At 45.5% G+C, this 21,324-nt stretch overlaps 1 long non-coding RNA gene across 1 annotated transcript; it reads right to left on the bottom strand.

Annotated features, from left to right (window-relative positions):
* Positions 1 to 1,116: 1,116 nt before the first annotated feature.
* On the bottom strand, positions 1,117 to 13,012 carry LOC134299030 (uncharacterized). Its single transcript, XR_010006191.1, has 2 exons — positions 9,410 to 13,012; positions 1,117 to 2,982 (listed from the first exon to the last, which is right to left on the bottom strand). It is a non-coding gene; the product is annotated as an uncharacterized LOC134299030 (long non-coding RNA).
* Positions 13,013 to 21,324: the final 8,312 nt, after the last annotated feature.

Raw genomic sequence — 21,324 nt, 5'->3', positions numbered from 1 at the left:
AACAACTGGATGAAAGACTCCCAACAGTAGAAAAATGTGAAATTACACTATGTAACAAAATTTCACATGCCAGTAAGGTAATGCTCAAGATCCTGCAAGGTAGGGCCCTTCCACACAGCTATATACCCCAGAATATCAAGGCAGAATAACCCACAATATCTGCTTTTGTTGTCGACCGCACTTTAGGGGATCGGGCCCTTTAGGAGAGACCCGACCCGGTCCTGAGGGAACGGACCTTGGCGAAGCCAAAAGGAGAATATAAGCCGCAATACAACCTGAAGCCTGAAATGAAGAAGGTCCGCCAAAGATGAAGGAAAATCCGCCAAGGAGTCTTTATTGAGCAATTCAGCTGAAAAGGACGCTAATAGCGATCATTCAATCTACTAGCGTAACATATGTTTCAAATAAAGCCATATTTATACAATGTTTCGGTCTGACAGCCCTTTGAATTTCCCGCCCCGCTTCCCCGCCCATCTGATCGCGGATAGGCTGGGAGGTTGAACGAGGCGGGCTTTCGTTTCCCGCCTTGCTCTGCTGGCCCAATGGGGAGCCACTTTTTGTCCCCACCCGGGCCAATCAGAGAGGAGGAGGCGGGAGCTATTGAAACAATGAGGTGACAGGACAGGAAATATCAGATTAATTCTGGCCCAGCCGATTTCTAAAGGAATTAATGGCACCCATCAAGGATGTCCGGGTCCTGTCACGTTCACAGATCTTAGATATGCCTTTGGGGTGTCAGACGGGAAGTAAAGAAGGGTGGTGATGAGCCGTCATTGACGGGCTCCACAGGGGTGCCTTCCTGAGGCGTCCTGGCCTGGGATATGACAATGTTTGCCTTGGGGGCGAGTCACCTTTAGGAATTTTGGTGACTCAAACCCTATATTGTCCATGCGATCGGAATGAGATTGGATTAAACGGTGGCAGATTATCCTTTTGTTTTTGGGAAGGGAGGTCTGGGTCATAGGGCTAGAGTTCACGTTGGGGTCATAATATTTCCCATTTGATTTCATGATTTGACAATTATATGGGATAGAATGAAAATTAAAATAAAGTTGGAACATAAACCCTGCTGGGAAGAATACATATTTTCCGGGGATCCCAAAGAGTACAAATACATATAGGCAGATAGATAGATTTCAAGGAAATAAAGGAGAATCCATAAAGGTGGGTGACATTGCATAAAGGGGAATCATGGATGATATAAACAATTGAAAACATTTGATAAGAACGAGGTTTACAACATCTGGGGAACCCAATATGGAAAGTCATAGAAGTGGAGTTTTAGCAGCATGATTTTACAATTCATGAAGTTGTTATCTCTTGCCTCAGAATGCAGGGATAATCCACAGTAAACTCCAGTAAAAAGTCTCAATCACCTTCTACTATAAATATATGGAATATAGAACATAAAGTCTTGATTTTTGAACTATCTTTTACAAAGTCCTGGAGGGGAGGTCACCTCGATCACATTTTCCCCCCTTCGGGGCTTGGAAATGGCTATGAACATTTCCCAAAGCCCCGACATTTTACTGCATGCAGGGCCTCTGCCTTGGTAGATCAGATTGTGCCTTTTTGTTGGAGGGCAGGAGCTTGAAGAGGTGAAAGCTGAGGTTCAGTCAGTGGTGGGTGATCCCATGGTGTTGAAACAGATGTCCCTTGGTCTGGAGTCATGGGAAATGGAGCATGAAGGTGGAGGTGGTGAGGGCTGGGGATGATGGAGGCTGTGATGCAGTACTCCCATTTGGCTGCCTTTTCTTGGCTGCAGCTTGGGCCCCCCTTTGTAGTTGGCAGCTGGGGGCAACTGGGCACAGCTTCTGCGCCTCACAGCACGGCGCCTCCTGGTGACTGCAGGCAGGTCCAGCACTCCAACAGAGGAGACGGAAAGGAGAGAGTGCCTAGGGAAACTAAGGACAGATTATAAGCCCCCCCCCTCCCTCCCGTGGTGGGGTTAGTCAGGGAAGTCACTCATACCTTGTGAGGGCTCCAGCAGTCCTGGGGTCCTTCTTTGGCACAGCTCTGGTGAAAGTGGAACATCCTTCCCTCATGGTGGTCACTGGTAGAATCCTGTTCATTTCTTCTGGGACATCTTCTGCCATGGCGGCCAATTCTGTCCCCTGGTGATGTCATGAGGGCCTCCTTGGCAGCGTCAAAGGCAGACCTGCACTCAGTAGCCCTTTGCCAGGGCAGAACCAGGCCAGCTGGAGGGCACCATACGGTGGTCTGGCCATAAAAGCCTGCCATGTGCAAGAATCCTTTCAGCAGTGTCTTAGTCTCTAGCCCCTGAGCCAGGCAGATGGGGCTGCTTCCCCCGTAGGGGTCTCAGATCAGCCACAGGTGGGGCTGTCTCTTCTGGGTGACTGGGGGTCCGGGCTTACCCTCACAGGACCATCTCCAATGGCCTCTGGGTTCTAGCTGCTGCATGAAATCCACAGCGCACTCCGAGAGCCCCTACCCAGGTCTTAGAACTGTTCATGGTGGCAGGTATGGATTATGGGTCTTGCAGTCTGGTCTGATGTCCTCAGTCAGGTGGTTGGGTCCGGTCCTCTGGATCTCTTCAGCTGTGCCTGGAAGGTCCCCTGGACTCTGTACTGCCCCCCCTCATAATTAAAGGCAGTTAGAGGGATTTTTAAAACATTCACACGCATGCACTCAGGGAAAAGGAGGGAGAAGGACCCGAAAGGAAGAAAGGAGATTGTTGGGGAACTGTGGAGAGTGAAAGAGTGCCTTTACTATAAAAGTAAACCAGGATTTTGACTGAATGTTTATAAGGAGAAATGGGGATGCTGGGAAGGAAGGGGGGGGGGAGCTTTGAAAAAGGAGAATGTTGAAGTGCATTTTGGCCTAGGAAAACATGAAGTGGAAGAGAGAGAGAGAGAGAAAAAAAACTCACATATAGAAAAATACATCAATTCTTCCATCCCCCCCCTTTTCTCTCTAAGATAAGGGAGGCTTGAGGAGAGAGAGACAAGAAAAAGTTAAAACCTGTCACGACCCAGGCTGCAGAGCACCAATAACCATACACAGAGGCCAGAATCTATCTAATATCTTTATTGAAGGAATATATAAAGTTAATAAAAACAAGTGTAGAAAATAGTTCAGAATTAGACCTTTCAGGAAAGGTCAGAATTAGTCCAAAAAAGCAATGTCCAATAAGAAATATTAAGGTCCAAAGTTGTAATCCAATAACCGAAACACTCACTTTGCCAAGCAAAGTGAGGGGAGATGACAAGGTCCTTTAGTCCATGAAACTTGAGCGAGGCTAGGAAATAACTTGATACTTGAAACAAGGCTTGAACGTGGAACAAGGTAACTAAGAACAAGAACAAGGTCCGTGGAATAACTTGATAAATCCGTGGAACAAGGCAAGGATTGATCCTGGAAAACAAGGCAAAGTCCGTAGATAAACAAAGGCTGGGAAGCAAGGCGAAGGCTGGATAGCTAGGCAAGGCTTGAGCAGGAGCGAGGCTTGAATCGGAGCGCGCTGTCCAGACACAACTCGCTCCGTAGGCTGACGAATTGACTCCGCGAAGTTACTACGCGGGTAAAACACCTAAATAGAGTCTAGCTTTCCCGCCGAAGCAGTTCTCTGGGAATCAGAACCGAAAGCTAACTCTGAGACCAGATGTGAGACTCCCCAAAGATTCTCACGAGAAGCAGTCTTAATTGGCCACATTCTTAGCTGCAATCCTTGCACTCCTGCGCGAAGCTGAATCCAAACTTCTCTGTTGTTTACAAAACTCCCGGCGCAAGAATACGGGAGAAGTAGGCTCTGGGCTTGTTTGACATACTTCTGGGAGACAACTTTCTTGCAGGTGCAAGGTTCCCAGATCTGCCTGGGAAAGATCTGGCTGAGAGGAATCCAGTTCAGACTGGGAAGGTAAAAAACCCAAGTTTTCATCTTCATCAGGAATTACAATGTCCTGAGCAGGACTACAAGGCCCATGGGTCATCACACTATCCCCCTCCTCAAGGCCCCTCCCAAACTGGGGCCCTCTCCCCGAGGCGCGAGGTCGTGGTTTGGTGGGATAGGTCTGATGAAAGCGACGGGTTAGATCAGGAGCATGGACTGTGGAGGCGTCTTCCCAAGAGCGTTCCTCAGGGCCAAAACCCACCCAGTCAATGAGATATTGTAGGCGGCGGCGGTGAAAGCGAGAATCCAAAATGTCCTCAACCTCGAACTCCTCCTCCCCATTCATCAAAACAGGAGGGGGGGCCGGTTGGTCTGTATCAGGTCGCACACCATCCGCCGGAAGGAGCAGGGAACGGTGAAACACTGGGTGAATGCGCATTGAACGCGGAAGTTGGAGTTTGAAAGTCACGGGGTTTAATTGCGCCACCACTGGATAGGGACCAATGAAACGGGCATCTAACTTCCGGCAAGGGCGGTGGGAGGGCAGAAAGCGAGTGGACAGGAAAACCCGATCTCCTACCTTGATTTCGGGGCCCGGCTGGCGATGTTTGTCAGCGTGGCGTTTATAGTCCTCCTTGGCTTGATCCAGTTGCTGGAGCAAAAGTTGTTGCACCGCTGTGAGTTCCTGCAGCCAATCCTCTGCTGCGGGAACCTCTGAAGTTTCAATGACAGGGGGGAAGAAACGTGGATGGAAGCCGTAGTTTGCAAAGAACGGCGTTTCTTTTGTAGAAGCTTGAACTCCATTGTTGTAGGCAAACTCAGACAGTGGTAACAGAGAAGCCCAATTGTCCTGTTGATAGTTTACATAACAGCGAAGATACTGCTCCAAAGTGGCATTGGTGCGCTCCGTTTGCCCATCTGTTTGGGGATGATGAGCTGAAGATAAGCGAGAGTCTATGCCCAATAGTTTTTGTAGTGCCTTCCAAAAACGAGAGGTGAATTGAGATCCACGGTCTGTGACTAAACTCTTGGGCAATCCATGTAGTCTGAAAACATGTTGAAGAAATAGATCCGCAGTTTCCTTGGCCGTGGGGAGACCTTCGCAGGGAATGAAATGGGCTAACTTGGTGAATAGGTCCACCACCACTAAGATCGTGGTGAATCCACAGGAAGGTGGTAGGTCAGTGATGAAATCCGCGGAAATTATTTCCCATGGGCGAGATGGGGTAGGAAGGGGGTGTAGAAGCCCTGAGGGCTTCTCCCTTCGTATCTTGGAGCGCTGGCATACTGGGCAGGTGTTGACATATTTTTCCACATCCTTGCGGATCTTGGGCCACCAAAAATCCCTTAGGATCAAATGCATAGTTTTAAATAGTCCGAAGTGTCCTGCTGGTTTGCAGTCATGACACAGACGAAGCGTTTTTTCCCTGCCCGGTCCGGGTGGGATATAAACATGATTTCTATAGCAGAGCAGCCCATCTTTAAGCGAAAAGGGAAAATGCAGACCTTGGCGAAGTTGGTCCTGCGCCCAGGCATCTGCTTGCTGACTAGCCCTGATTTCTTGAGCACAGATGGGTCCTGGAGTAGGGGAAGTTGAACCAATGGGAATGGATTTGGTGTTCCCCACCGTGAGCGTGGCAAAGTTCTCAGGTTGTAGCAGTTGGGATTCAAAGGTCTCCTTGCGTCCTGCAGCGTATTCCGGTTTACGTGACAGGGCGTCTGCTTGCTTGGTTTGGGCTGGGGTCACATAATGGATCTGGAAGTTGAAACGTTCAAAGAATAAAGCCCAACGTTGCTGCCTCTGATTTAGTTTGCGGGCAGTTCTTAGATGTTCTAGATTACGATGATCAGTGTGGACTTCAATGGGAAATTTGGCCCCTTCTAGCCAATGTCTCCAAGTTTCAAAGGCTGCCTTTATGGCCAGTAGTTCTTTTTCCCAAATGGTGTATTTCCTCTCTGGTGTGGTTAGTTGACGAGAATAAAAGGCACAGGGGTGGAGGTGATCTCCCACCGGTTGTAAAAGTACAGCCCCAATTGCCACATCAGAGGCGTCCGCTTGCACCACAAAAGGGGTTCCAGGATTTGGGTGTTGTAGAATTGGCTGGGAGGTGAATAGTTTCTTTAGTTGCTGGAACCCTTTCTCTGCTTGATCAGTCCAGCGGAAAGGCTGCTTTCCACGGATGCAGCTAGTGATGGGGTCGGACCAGCGGGCAAAATCTGGAATGAACTTGCGGTAGTAGTTCGCGAACCCCAAGAAACGCTGCACCTCTTTCTTGTTAGTTGGCGCCCGCCATTCCAATACTGCTGAAACTTTGGCTGGATCCATGGAAAGCCCTAGAGGCGAGATGCGGTAACCAAGGAAATCTACCTCTTGTAGATCAAAAGCGCATTTTTCCAGCTTGGCATAAAGTCCATGATCCCGCAATCGTTGTAACACCATTTTGACGTGGTTCTCATGTTCTGATTGTGATCTGGAAAACACCAAAAAATCGTCCAGGTAGATTATCAAGAACCTGTCTAGATAGTCCTGAAAAATGTCATTGACAAAATGCTGGAACGTTGCGGGGGCTCCGCATAAACCGAAATTCATAACTCGGGACTCAAATAATCCGAATTTGGTCTGGAAGGCGGTCTTCCACTCGTCCCCTTCCCTGATGCGAACTAAGTTGTAAGCCCCCCGAAGATCCAGCTTGGTGTAAACCTTGGCTCCTCGAAGCCGATCCAGTAGATCCGAGATTAAGGGCAGGGGATAGCTGTTCCGCTTGGTGATATTGTTCAATGCTCTGTAGTCCACCACCAAGCGTAGTTCCCCTGACTTCTTCTTCACAAACATCACTGGGGAGGCGGCTGGGGATTGAGAGGGTCTGATGAATCCCTTGCGAAGGTTTGTCTCTAGGAATTCCCTGAGAGCTTCTTGCTCTGGTTCAGTCAGGGAGTAGAGATGCCCTCGCGGGATCGGGGCCCCCTCCACCAAGTCAATGGCACAGTCATAAGGTCTATGTGGGGGTAATTTTTCGGCTTCCTTCTCATTGAATACATCCCAATACTCGGAGTACTTCTTTGGCAAGGTGATGATGGGCTCGGTGTCTGTGGCATGGCATACCTTGGCTACGAGGCAATGGTTTTGGCAATACGGTGAAGCAAACTGCAGTTCTCTGTTGGACCAGGAGATGTTAGGGTCGTGGAGAGTCAGCCATGGAATTCCCAAAATCACAGGGAAATGGGGGACCTCGGTAACAAAGAAGGAAATCTCTTCCATATGTTCCCTTATCCACATCCTGGTGGGTTCCGACCACTGACTTACGGGGCCCGTCTTGAGGGGACGGCCGTCTATGGCTTGCACCACACGGGCATTCTTGAAATCATGATATTGTAATCCCAGAGAGTCGGCATACTCTCTATCGATGAAATTGTTGGTAGCTCCAGAGTCTATCATGGCGTGGATCATGACGGGTCCCCTTTTTGCTGACCATAATGTGACCACGAGAAGGAACAGGACCCCGGTTGGCGGCTCTTGGATGGATTTTTTGACCGGATTGGCGAGCCTCTCTACACCCGGTCGTTGGCTTCCCCCGCCGGCTGTGTGCCAGTCGGCTCAGACGCCTTCGTCTCCGTGGAGGACGCCGCCGCAAGACGGGCGGCAGGCTTCCCTTTGGCTGGGCACTCTCTGGCGAAGTGGCCCCCGTTCCCGCAGTACCAGCAGAGGTTTAAGCGTTGACGACGGGCCTTCTCGGCGGCATCTAGTCTGGGACGCACATTGCCCAACTGCATCGGCACCTCCTCGCCTCCTCTGGGGTATGGGGTTGGCGGTGGGGGTCTCCACACCGGACGTGGCTGAACGCTGGCGGGAGCGGGGGGTTTTGCCCCGGCTCTACTGCCCTGGCCTCGAACCCACTGTTTCCTGTTGGCAATCATGACTTCAGCCCGTAAACATTGATCAATGAGTGCCTCGAGGGTCTGGGGAGGATCCACCTTGGAGATTTCTTCCAGCATTTCAATGTTGAGACCCTCCCGGAATTGTCCCCTGAGGGCTACATCGTTCCAGCCGGTGTTGTGGGCCAGCACTCGGAACTCGGCTATATACTGAGACATAGGTCTGTCTCCTTGGAAAAGGCGACGGAGTTTGTGACCGGCTGCCTCCAAATTGTCCTCGATTCCCCAAGTCTCCTTGAGGTGGTCCAAGAAGTGTTGCGCTGATCTTAGGTGTGGAGAGACTTGGTCGAACAGTGCCGTCGCCCAGCTGGCCGCTGGCCCGTCTAGAAGACTGTAAACCCATGCCACTTTGATGTCTTCTTGGGGAAACTCGGCAGCACGGGCCTCCAGATAAGCTTGACATTGGCGACGGAAGACATGAACCTTAGAAGCTTCTCCAGTAAACTTGGTTGGCAACGCCATGGCCGGAAGACGAACTCCGCGTTCCTTCAAACCCCTTATTTCTCCATCCTGTGCATTGAGCTTATCACGGATTCGGTCCACCTCTTCCTTGTCGATGGTGTAGGTAATCGGCTGGCCGCTCGGCCCAGGTACGACTCCGGTAGACATTCTGGCCGAGGTTAATTGGTGCTTAGGGTGGCGGAGTCAAACTGTCACGACCCAGGCTGCAGAGCACCAATAACCATACACAGAGGCCAGAATCTATCTAATATCTTTATTGAAGGAATATATAAAGTTAATAAAAACAAGTGTAGAAAATAGTTCAGAATTAGACCTTTCAGGAAAGGTCAGAATTAGTCCAAAAAAGCAATGTCCAATAAGAAATATTAAGGTCCAAAGTTGTAATCCAATAACCGAAACACTCACTTTGCCAAGCAAAGTGAGGGGAGATGACAAGGTCCTTTAGTCCATGAAACTTGAGCGAGGCTAGGAAATAACTTGATACTTGAAACAAGGCTTGAACGTGGAACAAGGTAACTAAGAACAAGAACAAGGTCCGTGGAATAACTTGATAAATCCGTGGAACAAGGCAAGGATTGATCCTGGAAAACAAGGCAAAGTCCGTAGATAAACAAAGGCTGGGAAGCAAGGCGAAGGCTGGATAGCTAGGCAAGGCTTGAGCAGGAGCGAGGCTTGAATCGGAGCGCGCTGTCCAGACACAACTCGCTCCGTAGGCTGACGAATTGACTCCGCGAAGTTACTACGCGGGTAAAACACCTAAATAGAGTCTAGCTTTCCCGCCGAAGCAGTTCTCTGGGAATCAGAACCGAAAGCTAACTCTGAGACCAGATGTGAGACTCCCCAAAGATTCTCACGAGAAGCAGTCTTAATTGGCCACATTCTTAGCTGCAATCCTTGCACTCCTGCGCGAAGCTGAATCCAAACTTCTCTGTTGTTTACAAAACTCCCGGCGCAAGAATACGGGAGAAGTAGGCTCTGGGCTTGTTTGACATACTTCTGGGAGACAACTTTCTTGCAGGTGCAAGGTTCCCAGATCTGCCTGGGAAAGATCTGGCTGAGAGGAATCCAGTTCAGACTGGGAAGGTAAAAAACCCAAGTTTTCATCTTCATCAGGAATTACAATGTCCTGAGCAGGACTACAAGGCCCATGGGTCATCACAAAACCACAGAAGCAGCAGGTTTTCTCTGGGGGGGGGGGGGGTCTCACAAAATATTAGGGCTTGAACCTTTGAAAATAGGGAGGTGAGATGGCACAGAAGAAAAGGGAGAGAGAGAGAGCATAGCACTAAGCTAGTCCATTCCAGCCCTCCTTCCCAGAAAACTATATATCACTGGTGGCTTTTAAGGCAACGGGATGAGTAGAGAAGAGTTTACAGCCCACACATTACATAAACACACAAAATTTAATCAACACTTTTCTGGGAGTCCCCCTCCCCCACCCAAATCCTTTGCCATGCTTCCCAGATGGGAAAGAAAGAAAAAGGGGAAATTAAGAAACAGAAGCGGCTAAAGGAATGGCCCCCCTCCCCCCTTTTGTAAGGACCAAAGAAAATATAAGACAACACTGAGGTAAAATCTTAGGGATAGTGTCTAGAAAATGGGAACAAAGGGAAATAAGGGATTTTAAAAGGTGAGAAGAGAGGAAGGAGAGGAGAAATGGATTTGAGATTTGAGGGAGAGAGAGAGATTTTCACTCAGGCCAGGGAAGAGAGAGAGAGAGAAAAGAAAAAAAGGGTACAATTTGAGGGTAGGCAAGGCAGAATATCAAGTTGGAGAAGATTTGATTTGAAAGAAGGAAGCAATCCTTGGAGAACTATAGATCTTGGTGGCAGGCTTCAGGACTGAATCTTCTCCCCCCTTTGCCCCTCCAAAAACAGGAAGAGGAAAAAAGTGTCCTCTTTGCACAATCTCCCTGCGGCCCCTCCTTCTCCTCTCTCTCCAAGAGAGGAATGAGCGCAGAGAGAGAGAGAGAGAGAGAGAGAGAGAGAGAGAGAGAGCCTGGTGGGGGCAAGAGAAGGAGGGGGATGGTGGGGCGATTCTTCCCATCTGAGGAAAACTCAGAATGTGGCAGGAGTTGAGTGGCAGGGGCAGATACAATTTGGGGGGGGGGCATCAGGCTTCAAAGGAACGGCTGGGATGGGGGCTGAGAGAGTGTGACTTGAGAAGAGGAACAGTGTTTTGGATCAGGTGTGTTTCGGGGTGAGAGGGGAGGGGGCTGGGAGCCCTCCTTCACGTTAGACTGGGCTGAACTCTCTGGAGGGGAATTTCTTGGGGGGGGGGATCCCTGAAGTAAGGGTTCCCTTGGAAGGCCAATTTGGGAGTCCTGGATCCGTGTAGGACTCAGGGTGAGGAGAAAAAGTAGGGATAGGGATTGGGGGAGAGGGCAAGCAAATGTGTCCAGAAAATCCTCTGGAGGAGGGGGTAAGGGGAAGTAGGTCTAGAGAGGAGCTTCTGAGGAGGGTAGGTTTGGAGCCCACGTCCCTGCATGGGAAGACTTGGACCCCCTCTCCCCTTCCACTCTCCCTCTGGCTTAAGGCCATGAACATCGCAGCATAAGCAAGCTGGAACCACCTGCCCTCCCCATGGCGAGTCACCTTAGGTCAACACTCCGAATTCGGCGACTCGAGCGGGGGGGGGGGGGCAAGCTGTTCCCCCTTCAAGGGCCACAAGGGGCCACTTATGTGCTCTGAGTTAGCCCAACCTGGCCTGCACCATGTTTTTCGATGCAAAGCCCACCCCAATTGGCCAGGATCTTGCCCAATGGAGAATCCCTGGGGATGTCTACTGGGGTGGGACACCCTAGATGTGCTGAACAAACACCCATCCTTGGCTCAGCCCCTGCCCAGTACCTGACAGTTAATGGAGTAACGACTCACCCACCGGCCGGATGCAACTCGTCCTTTCAAGAGTTTCCCTACACCAAGGCTGAATGGCTGGCGTTCGTGGAATCCGCAGGTGCCCTGAGAACACAATCGTTCCCCTACCCCACGATCCTTGAACCTGTAATCTTACAAGCCAGACTGTTCTCACACGCCACCGGGTGCCAGATGTTCCCGCGTTTCACCAGGAATTTGTTACCGAGCCCTGATCCGAAGTGCAATACCTCCAGAGCTCCGCCCACCTGGGTCTTAACAACGGGGCCGGTTCCCTTTTATTTTTTCCAGGGCGTCCCCTGTTTCACGTTGGCGCCTTTCCTTCGAGGAGCTAAAAATCTGCTTCCTCCTATCTGGCTCCTTTGTTCAGTACCCTGAATCAGATCTAGAGAGAGAAAGGGACTGCCAGAGAAATTTGGATGTGAAATGAGGTCAAATTGTTGGTCGGAGGGCCCTCCTTGCAGCCGTTTCTCTCCCCAACCTGTTCCAGAATATCTGGACCAAGGTCGCCGCTTGGAATTTTAGCCTAAAAAAATTGATTTTTGGAACTTCCAAGCAAGTCCCTTCGTGGTAAAGCCAAATTATGTTGTCGACCGCACTTTAGGGGATCGGGCCCTTTAGGAGAGACCCGACCCGGTCCTGAGGGAACGGACCTTGGCGAAGCCAAAAGGAGAATATAAGCCGCAATACAACCTGAAGCCTGAAATGAAGAAGGTCCGCCAAAGATGAAGGAAAATCCGCCAAGGAGTCTTTATTGAGCAATTCAGCTGAAAAGGACGCTAATAGCGATCATTCAATCTACTAGCGTAACATATGTTTCAAATAAAGCCATATTTATACAATGTTTCGGTCTGACAGCCCTTTGAATTTCCCGCCCCGCTTCCCCGCCCATCTGATCGCGGATAGGCTGGGAGGTTGAACGAGGCGGGCTTTCGTTTCCCGCCTTGCTCTGCTGGCCCAATGGGGAGCCACTTTTTGTCCCCACCTGGGCCAATCAGAGAGGAGGAGGCGGGAGCTATTGAAACAATGAGGTGACAGGACAGGAAATATCAGATTAATTCTGGCCCAGCCGATTTCTAAAGGAATTAATGGCACCCATCAAGGATGTCCGGGTCCTGTCACGTTCACAGATCTTAGATATGCCTTTGGGGTGTCAGACGGGAAGTAAAGAAGGGTGGTGATGAGCCGTCATTGACGGGCTCCACAGGGGTGCCTTCCTGAGGCGTCCTGGCCTGGGATATGACAATGTTTGCCTTGGGGGCGAGTCACCTTTAGGAATTTTGGTGACTCAAACCCTATATTGTCCATGCGATCGGAATGAGATTGGATTAAACGGTGGCAGATTATCCTTTTGTTTTTGGGAAGGGAGGTCTGGGTCATAGGGCTAGAGTTCACGTTGGGGTCATAATATTTCCCATTTGATTTCATGATTTGACAATTATATGGGATAGAATGAAAATTAAAATAAAGTTGGAACATAAACCCTGCTGGGAAGAATACATATTTTCCGGGGATCCCAAAGAGTACAAATACATATAGGCAGATAGATAGATTTCAAGGAAATAAAGGAGAATCCATAAAGGTGGGTGACATTGCATAAAGGGGAATCATGGATGATATAAACAATTGAAAACATTTGATAAGAACGAGGTTTACAACATCTGGGGAACCCAATATGGAAAGTCATAGAAGTGGAGTTTTAGCAGCATGATTTTACAATTCATGAAGTTGTTATCTCTTGCCTCAGAATGCAGGGATAATCCACAGTAAACTCCAGTAAAAAGTCTCAATCACCTTCTACTATAAATATATGGAATATAGAACATAAAGTCTTGATTTTTGAACTATCTTTTACAAAGTCCTGGAGGGGAGGTCACCTCGATCACACTTTGAACTGGAATATCTGAGTCCACACTGCCATATATCCCAGTTCAAAACAGATAATGAAGGATTTTATTCAGCTGTGTGGAAGGACTACAGCAATACATGGAACGAGAGCTGCCAGATGTATAAGCAGGGTTTAGAAAAGGCAGAGGAATGAGAGACCAAATGGCCAATATTCGCTGGATGATGGAGGAAGGTAGGGAGTTTCAGAAAAAACATCTATTTCTGCTTTATTGACTATTCTAAAGCCTTTGACTGTGTGGATCATAATAAATTGTGGTAAGTTTTTGGTGGTATGGGGATACCAAGTCACCTTGTTTGTCTCCTGAGAAATCTGTATTCTGTAACGACCCAGTAGCAACAGTAAGAACAGACCACGGAACAAGACTGGTTCACAATTGGGAAAGGAATACAGCAGGGCTGTATACTTTTACCCTACTTATTCAACTTGTATGCAGAACACATCATGCGACATTCGGGACTTGATAAATCCAAGGCTAGAGTTAAAATTGCTGGAAGAAACATCAACAACCTTAGATTTGCAGATGATATTAGGCTTGAGCACAGATGTTTTTAGCCATTTCCTTAGGTCAATCCAGCTTTCTTTGGTTTGTTTAGGTGCCTGTAATGGCAAGGGATACCCGTCCATAATGAGACCACGTAGCATCCGATCTTGGCTCCTCCTCCTGTATTCAGCGCCACAGTTTAATCTTTTTCATTTTCTTTTATTTTCTTGGTTCTTTTTATTTAGTGGAACTGACTGGAATTGGGGGTGGGTGGGGTGCGCGGGTGCATTTGGTAGCTTGGGAAAGTCACCCTTTTAGCTTTTTTTTTTCCTTTCCTTCTTCTCCTTCAAATACTTAATAATAATAATAATAATAATAACAACTTATGCCTCAAGTACCACCTCCCAGCAGTAAAGAACTGGTGGGATCACAAACCTGCAAAAGTATTGGAAAATGAGCACGCAAAGATACTGTGGGACTTCCAAATCCAGACTGACAAAGTTCTGGAACACAACACACCAGACATCACAGTTGTGGAAAAGAAAAAGGTTTGGATCATTGATGTTGCCATCCCAGGTGACAGTCGCATTGACGAAAAACAACAGGAAAAACTCAGCCGCTACCAGGACTTCAAGATTGAACTTCAAAGACTCTGGCAGAAACCAGTGCAGGTGGTCCTGGTGGTGATCAGCACATTGGGTGCCGTGCCAAAAGATCTCAGCCGGCATTTGGAAACAATAGACATTGACGAAATCATGATCTGCCAACTGCAAAAGGCCACCCTACTGGGATCTGCACGCATCATCCGAAAATACATCACACAGTCCTAGACACTTGGGAAGTGTTCAACTTGTGGTTTTGTGATACGAAATCCAGCATATCTATCTTGTTTGCTGTGTCATAATAAAATAATAATAATAAACCCCAGCAAACAAAAAGAAAAACCTCATTCTCTGAAAACTACTCCCACCTAGTTACCTCTCCTCTAGAGTAGAAAGTAAAAAATTAAGGAAGCATTAAACCCAAAGCAGGAAGGAGATCGAAGCATGCCCACTCCAGATAGGGTCTGCAGTAGAGAAAAAAGAGGGTTTCTGTTGTTTATTTATTTTTATTTTTTTAAAGGAAGCCCAGGGAGGATAGTTCCAGGTTATTGCTCTTCCTTCCCTGTGCCTCCTTAAAATGCCTTGGAAAACTGTGTGATGTGCTGCAGGGAGAGAAAGTGCACGCCTGCCTGCAGCACCTCTCCTCTAGAGTAGAAACAGCTCTAACAAAGCATTAAATCCAGTCTCCTCTACAGACAGAAGGGACAGGATCACAGAAGTGGCAGCTTAACTCTGATTCTTTTAATCCAGCTCTTAATGAAGGATATGGAAGGGAGCCTGTGGAAAGTCTCCCCGCCCCCCATAATGGGCTGGATAGGGTGCTTGAAGGAAAAAAGGAAAGGCTCCCAGGAACGGAAAGAGGAGCCTCCTAAGTTCCCCACTGTTGCCAATGGGCCAGATCTAGCCACATTTTCCAGCTATAGACCGAAAACAGCTATCCAGCTACCCACCTGTTTTTGGGAGGCTTGCAAAAATGGATACAGGGGTCTACCAATATCCAGCCAGCAGAAAATAATCAAAGTTCAGCCGAAATGCACAGGCCTAGATGACACCACTTTGTTGGCTGAAAGTGAAGAGGAGCTGAGAAGGCTTATAACCAAGGTGAAAGAAGAAATGCAAAAGCTAGTTTGAAGTTAAACATCAAGCAATCCAAGATTATGGCAATCAGACTGATTAATAACTGACAAATAGAGAGAGAAAATGTAGAGGCAGTAACAGACTTTGAATTTCTTGGTGCGAAGATTACTGCAGACACAGACTGCAGCCAAGAAATGTTTACTTGTTGGGAGGAGAGCAATGAACAATCTCGATAAAATAGTTCAGAGTAGAGACATCACACTAGCAATGAAGGCTCGCATAGTTAAAGCAGTGGTATTCTCCGTAGTAACTTATGGATGCGAGAGCTGAACCATAAGGAAAGCTGATTGAAGAAAGATAGACACTATTGAACTGTGGTGTTGGAGAAAAGTTCTGAGAGTGCCTTGGACCACAAGAAGATCAAACCAGTCCATATTCTAGGAAATAAAGCCCAACCGCTCACTGGAGGGAAGGATAAGGCAAAGATGAAGTACTTTGGCCACATAATGAGAAGACAGGAAAGCTTGGAGCAGATAATAATGCTGGGGGAAATTGAAGGGAAAAGGAAGAGGGGCCAACCAAGGGTAGGATGGAGGGATGTTATCCTTGCAGTGACTGACTCAATCTTGAAGAGGCTGGGAGTGGTGACTGCTGATAGGAAGCTCTGGCGTGGGTTGGTCCATGAGCTCACAAATAAGCACATAGCATGACTCCTATCACCATGGGACCAGTATCCACAGCTTCAATTATCTTATCAGACAAAATACATCATTTTCTGGATCCTCCCGCATGAGTCTATGGTATTATTGGACAAGAAGACCTTCATTTCAATAGGGTTCACCATTATCTGTGGTTCTGTGTATCCATGTGAAGTCTTGGAACATGTTCTCAATGGGTATGGAGATCTTACTGAAATGACCATAGATTATTTACTTAGCTTTAAAGAGGATAAGCACATTGGAATAGAGTAGAGTCTTACTTATCCAACCTTTGTTTATCCAACGTTTTGGATTATCCAACACAGTCTGCCTCCCACCCGGATCCACAGCTGTTTCTCTTGGCAGCAAGAACTGAACTTTTTACGGATTTAACTTGCAACAATGTTGTTACTGCAAGTTCATTTTATGCAGTTCTATCTTTATTTATAGCCAATTTTTTAGTAGTCAATGTTTTTGTAGTCAATGTTTTCAATACATCGCTATGTTTTGGTGCTAAATTCATAAATATAGTAATGACGTTACCATGTATTGAACTGCTTTTCCGCCAATCTGTTGTAAAACATGATGTTTAGGTGCTTAATTTGTAAAACCATAACGCAATTTGACATTTAATAGGCTTTTCCTTAATCCAACATTTTCCCTTATCCAATGTTCTTCCGGCCCGTTTATGTTGGATAAGCGAGACTCTACTGTAGTTCAAGATTTTCTATACTTTGGCTCAGTCATTAATCAGAATGGAGAGTTCAGTCAAGGAATCAGAAGAAGACTAGGACTCAGCATCTAAAAAAGAACTAGGCAAACTCTTTTTTTAATTTAATTTTTATTAAATTTTGAAAATAACAATAAAATCCCCTTTAGAACTAGGCAAATTTTTCATGTGTCATGATACATAATTGAATATTGAAGTCAGGATTGTCCATGCCATCCTATTTGCAGTCTATGTATGGTTGTCAGAGCTGGATAGTATAGAAACCTAGTGAGAGAATTGACTGGAGCAAAGTTCTGCAGGTACCCTGGGCTGCCAGAAAGACAAATAAATGATCAAATCAAGTCTGAATCCTCCCATGAAGCCAAGTTCACTAAAGACATTGTCATACTTTTAATCTTGAGAAAATACTTTGCTGGTGTTGTTGCCTGCCATCAAATTGACTTTGACTTATGCAAAACCTGTCTTCAACAGCCCTGCTCAATTGTTGTAGATTAAGAGCAGTGACTTCTTGATTTCGGTCCATCCAACTGGAATGCAGTCTTCCTCTTTTCCTATTCCTATTTACAGCCTAAGGAAGGGAGGAAGGAGAAGCCGAAGGGAGAGAAAAGGAGCCCAAGTGGCAACAGGAGGAGAAGGAAGCGATTTATCAACACACGATTGGTTGATAAAGACTTAAAATAGTATAAGGTAAGGTAAAGGTTTCTCCTGACATTAAGTCCAGTCATGTCTGACTCTGGGGGTTGGTGCTCATCTCCATTTCTAAGCTGAAGAGCCGGCGTTGTCCGTAGACACCTCCAAGGTCATGTGGCCGGCATGACTGAATGGAGCACTGTTACCTTCCCGCTGGAACGGTACCTATTGATCTACTCACATTGGCATATTTTCGAACTGCTAGGTTGGCAGAAGCTGGAGCAACAGCGGGCGCTCACTCCACCCCCGGGATTTGAACCTGCGACCTTTCAGTCTGCAAGTTCAGAAGCTCAGTGCTTTAACACACTTCACCACTGGGGCTCCGAGTAAAATAGTGTATAACTACGAAGGTTATGTTCCAGGACCACCCGCAATAAGTAAAAATCCGCAAAGTAGGGACACTATATTTATTTTAATATTTATACATTATTTTAGTAGTTATGTAGTAATAAAATAGTGTATAACTACTAAAATAATGTATAAATATTAAAATAAATATAGTGTCCCTACTTTGCGGATTTTCACTTATTGCGGGTGGTCCTGGAACGTAACCTTCATGATAAGTGAGGGAACACTGTATTTTATTGGCTTATTATGAATACCATAATCTATCTGGGTATGTCATTTCAGAAACTTATGAATTATGTTTATGAATTATGTTTCATGATCCCTTCGTTCTACACTGGTATTATTCCACTTTAACAATCATAGAAATATTCTGTGGAATTTTGGGATTTATAGTGTTTTCTCCTTCCTATTTTTCTTGGTCTTTCCCTTAGATAGATTACTCAGTGCCTGACTGCTCTATTCTGTGTATATTGTGTACTGGGAAATGCGTGTCTGCTTAAGACCTCCACTTCTCTTCCCCATAAATCATGGTGCTATGATCATTGGACTTGTTTACCAGTTTCCATAATTCCACATGCATTGTAAAAAAGAAGACCCCGCATTCAGTTCCTGGCATCTCCAGTTAACTGGATGAGATACCAGTTGAAATTTGCTGAGTAATACTTTTCTATCCCTGAGTTCTTGGAAACCTATGCCAGCCAGTTACTGTGTTAGTAAATGGGTAAATAGTGTGATGGAATACAAGAACCTCATCATGTACAATCTATTCTTCCACCATTGATCTTCCTCTCCAGTAAGTTCTGAACCCTCTTTTGTGGTGCTGTGTCTTAATTGACGTGATTTGCCTGCCTAAGGACCACTTAACCAAAATGTCAACTGTTTTTGGATTAAAGTTTCTATATTACTAGCCACATTGATTCCAGGTGTTATGATGGCAATTGACCATATACCTGAGGCAGAAGCAGCAAAAGACTCCCATATCAGTTATGGGATCTTTTAAGCCACTGTCTAAGGTGTTGAACCTATCTTCAGATTAGCGCTCAGCACCTTGGATGGCTCATTTAATACTAGAGTTACAAACTGAACCTGGAAACCAGCAGCCACCATTGGACTCAGGGACTCTATAGTGTTTTTTCTATAAAGATGTAAAGGATTTTGTCTGTAATGACAACAAAACATGGAGAAACACTAGGTCAATGGTACTGAAAATAGCTTCTGCTAAAATAGCAAAGATCCCTTATTTTACTTTTAAAATACGCATCTGCAAATATATATTTAGATGCTCTGTCTATTTCAGGCATTCTGACTGTGCAGAAATTATAATTGCCTGTTATTTCAAATCAATAGCACAGCTTCACAGAATCCTGAACTGAACACTAGTAAATTGCTGCTTTAATCACCAATAATTTGGGTCAGAAAATCTAGCTTTCAACGTCCATATAATATTTCCCAATAAAACTCTTTAAAAATTGCAAGCATAATCCAATAAAGTTAATTAAGCATTTTAAATTCTAGACTCCAGTGCCCATTAACCTGAGAATAAGACTGATGAATTTAATGGCACTTGCTTCTGGGTAGAAATGTATAGGATTGCATGTAAATCCCAACTATTTCAACTAGGCATATGGTTAAATATCTTTCACTGAAATAACTGGGACATGTTTGACTTTGACTGAATTTTATCTGTTGTCAAAATTTCAGGTTGATTAATTTTAGTGACACAGATGGACTGAATAATCCAGTCTAGTGCTTTGGTTTCACAAGGCTATGACTTTAACCATAGGTAACTGTTAGCTATTAATGAAAATAGATATTGAAATATTCCTTTTTAAAAAGAATATTCAATTGTTTATGTGGCTTTAATCCCTAAAATAGGATTTTATGAATGTGTGTTTTTGCACTGGGGACTTTTAAGGCAGACATTTTAGGCCAAGATGCAAAGATCTTTTGATATTATCAGACGTGGTTGCCTCAACTCCTTCCCAAATTATGTATTTATGTATTTGCTGACATGTTGGCAAAACTATAGCATCATCATTTGCTAAATACAGTAAATAAACACAGTTACTAAGATCTCTGCTATTTCTTGGAACTGCAAAATGGCACCATGCAGGGAAAATATATCAACAGTCACCTTTTCTCTTGAGAGCTCAATGACTAAGAACACAAATATTTATTGTACCTATGTATATATTTTGTTTCCTTCTTGTGCCTCAAGGGAATATTTAACCTGTCAAATTGTAGGTAGGAGAAGTTAGTCTTCTTCACCCTTTCTGTTTTTCTAATTCTTTCTTTGTTTTTGCACCTCAAGGCTAGCACCCAAACTTTGCTCAATGACACACAGCAATTTATTCAGTGCAATAGTTGGTTGTGTGATATAGCCAGGAATTTCTATTCAAGTTGATGTTGAAGATATCTTTGTCTTTATTTATAACATTTTGGACTCATTAGAATTCATAATCTTTGGGGCATAGAGGGCACTACCACCTCTCAGTTCATCTATTTTTTATAAAGTCCCATATTCTACTTGTTGTTCACTTAGTTTCCAGGTTTCTGATGACATATAAAATAGCTGCTGCTTTAGTTGCTTTGTTATCTGAATGCAAAGCCAACAGTCACTCAGACTGTTCATAGATATTGCAAATCTATCCCATGCATATAATGAAGTTTTTGCACAAATAAAGTAAGAGTGAGGCTCAGATGTGATTTCAGCCCCAGATGTGAAAACAATGTGTATTCCAATTTAGTGAATTTGGCTTTAAGGTTTCTAGTTTAAACCAAATATACCTCTTGAGTGCAGTGCTTTCAAAAGTTTTTTAAAAAATCATTATGTATGTAACATTTCTTTCAATAAAAGAAAACAGGCACTTCATTTTAACACTCATACTGATAGATGGCACATTTTAATACTCCAGAATGTACACTGAATTACATAGAAGTGGATCAGCAATGTAGGAATTTTATGACATTGCTAACCAAGGAGTTTTAAAATATGTCCACTAATTTCCAAAATGACCAAACAGTAACAGGAAAAGGACAGAACAACTTCAAACCAATAGTCAGGATCTTTTTGGTTGGGAGACCTTCACTCACTTTTGGTATGTGTTTCCTAGTTTCACAAGCCATTTGCATTTTGCGACTAGGGTATTTTTTTTCATCCACAGTGTAATCTTTTGGGACAACAAAAAATATTCCCATGGCACTTCCAGCTAAAACGTGGCACAGATTTTTTTAAAAAATACTTCTCTCACTGCTCAGTGATGGAAGGGCAACAAATGCACACTCAATCCTCTCCAAGAAGAAACAAGTGGTGGTACTGATGCCAGGAGAGGCAGGGATTAGGTGCAGACATCCACAGATAATTTACAATAGAATGGGCAAGGACAAGAACTCTCGAGAACAAAGAGACATGTAAACAAAGAAAGAGCACTAGAAGCATCTGAATTGGTCCTCTCAGAAAATATAGTTTATCACATAATCCATAAAATAAATAGAAAGGCATTGTGTTTATAGGGTCTGAAATAAGAGAAATCCTACCATGTTAAAGCATGGAGTCCCCTTGACATGATGAAGCCCACATTGGTCTATTGCTCTTGGCAAAGCAATGTGTAGCCTTGGAGGAAGTGGGGCAGCCACTCTTTGAGTGCTGCCACTTCACAGTAACAATAATC

The sequence above is a fragment of the Anolis carolinensis genome, chromosome 4 (assembly GCF_035594765.1).
Source record: "Anolis carolinensis isolate JA03-04 chromosome 4, rAnoCar3.1.pri, whole genome shotgun sequence".
Lineage (NCBI taxonomy): Eukaryota > Metazoa > Chordata > Lepidosauria > Squamata > Dactyloidae > Anolis > Anolis carolinensis.
This window is presented reverse-complemented; position numbering and strand designations above follow the sequence as displayed.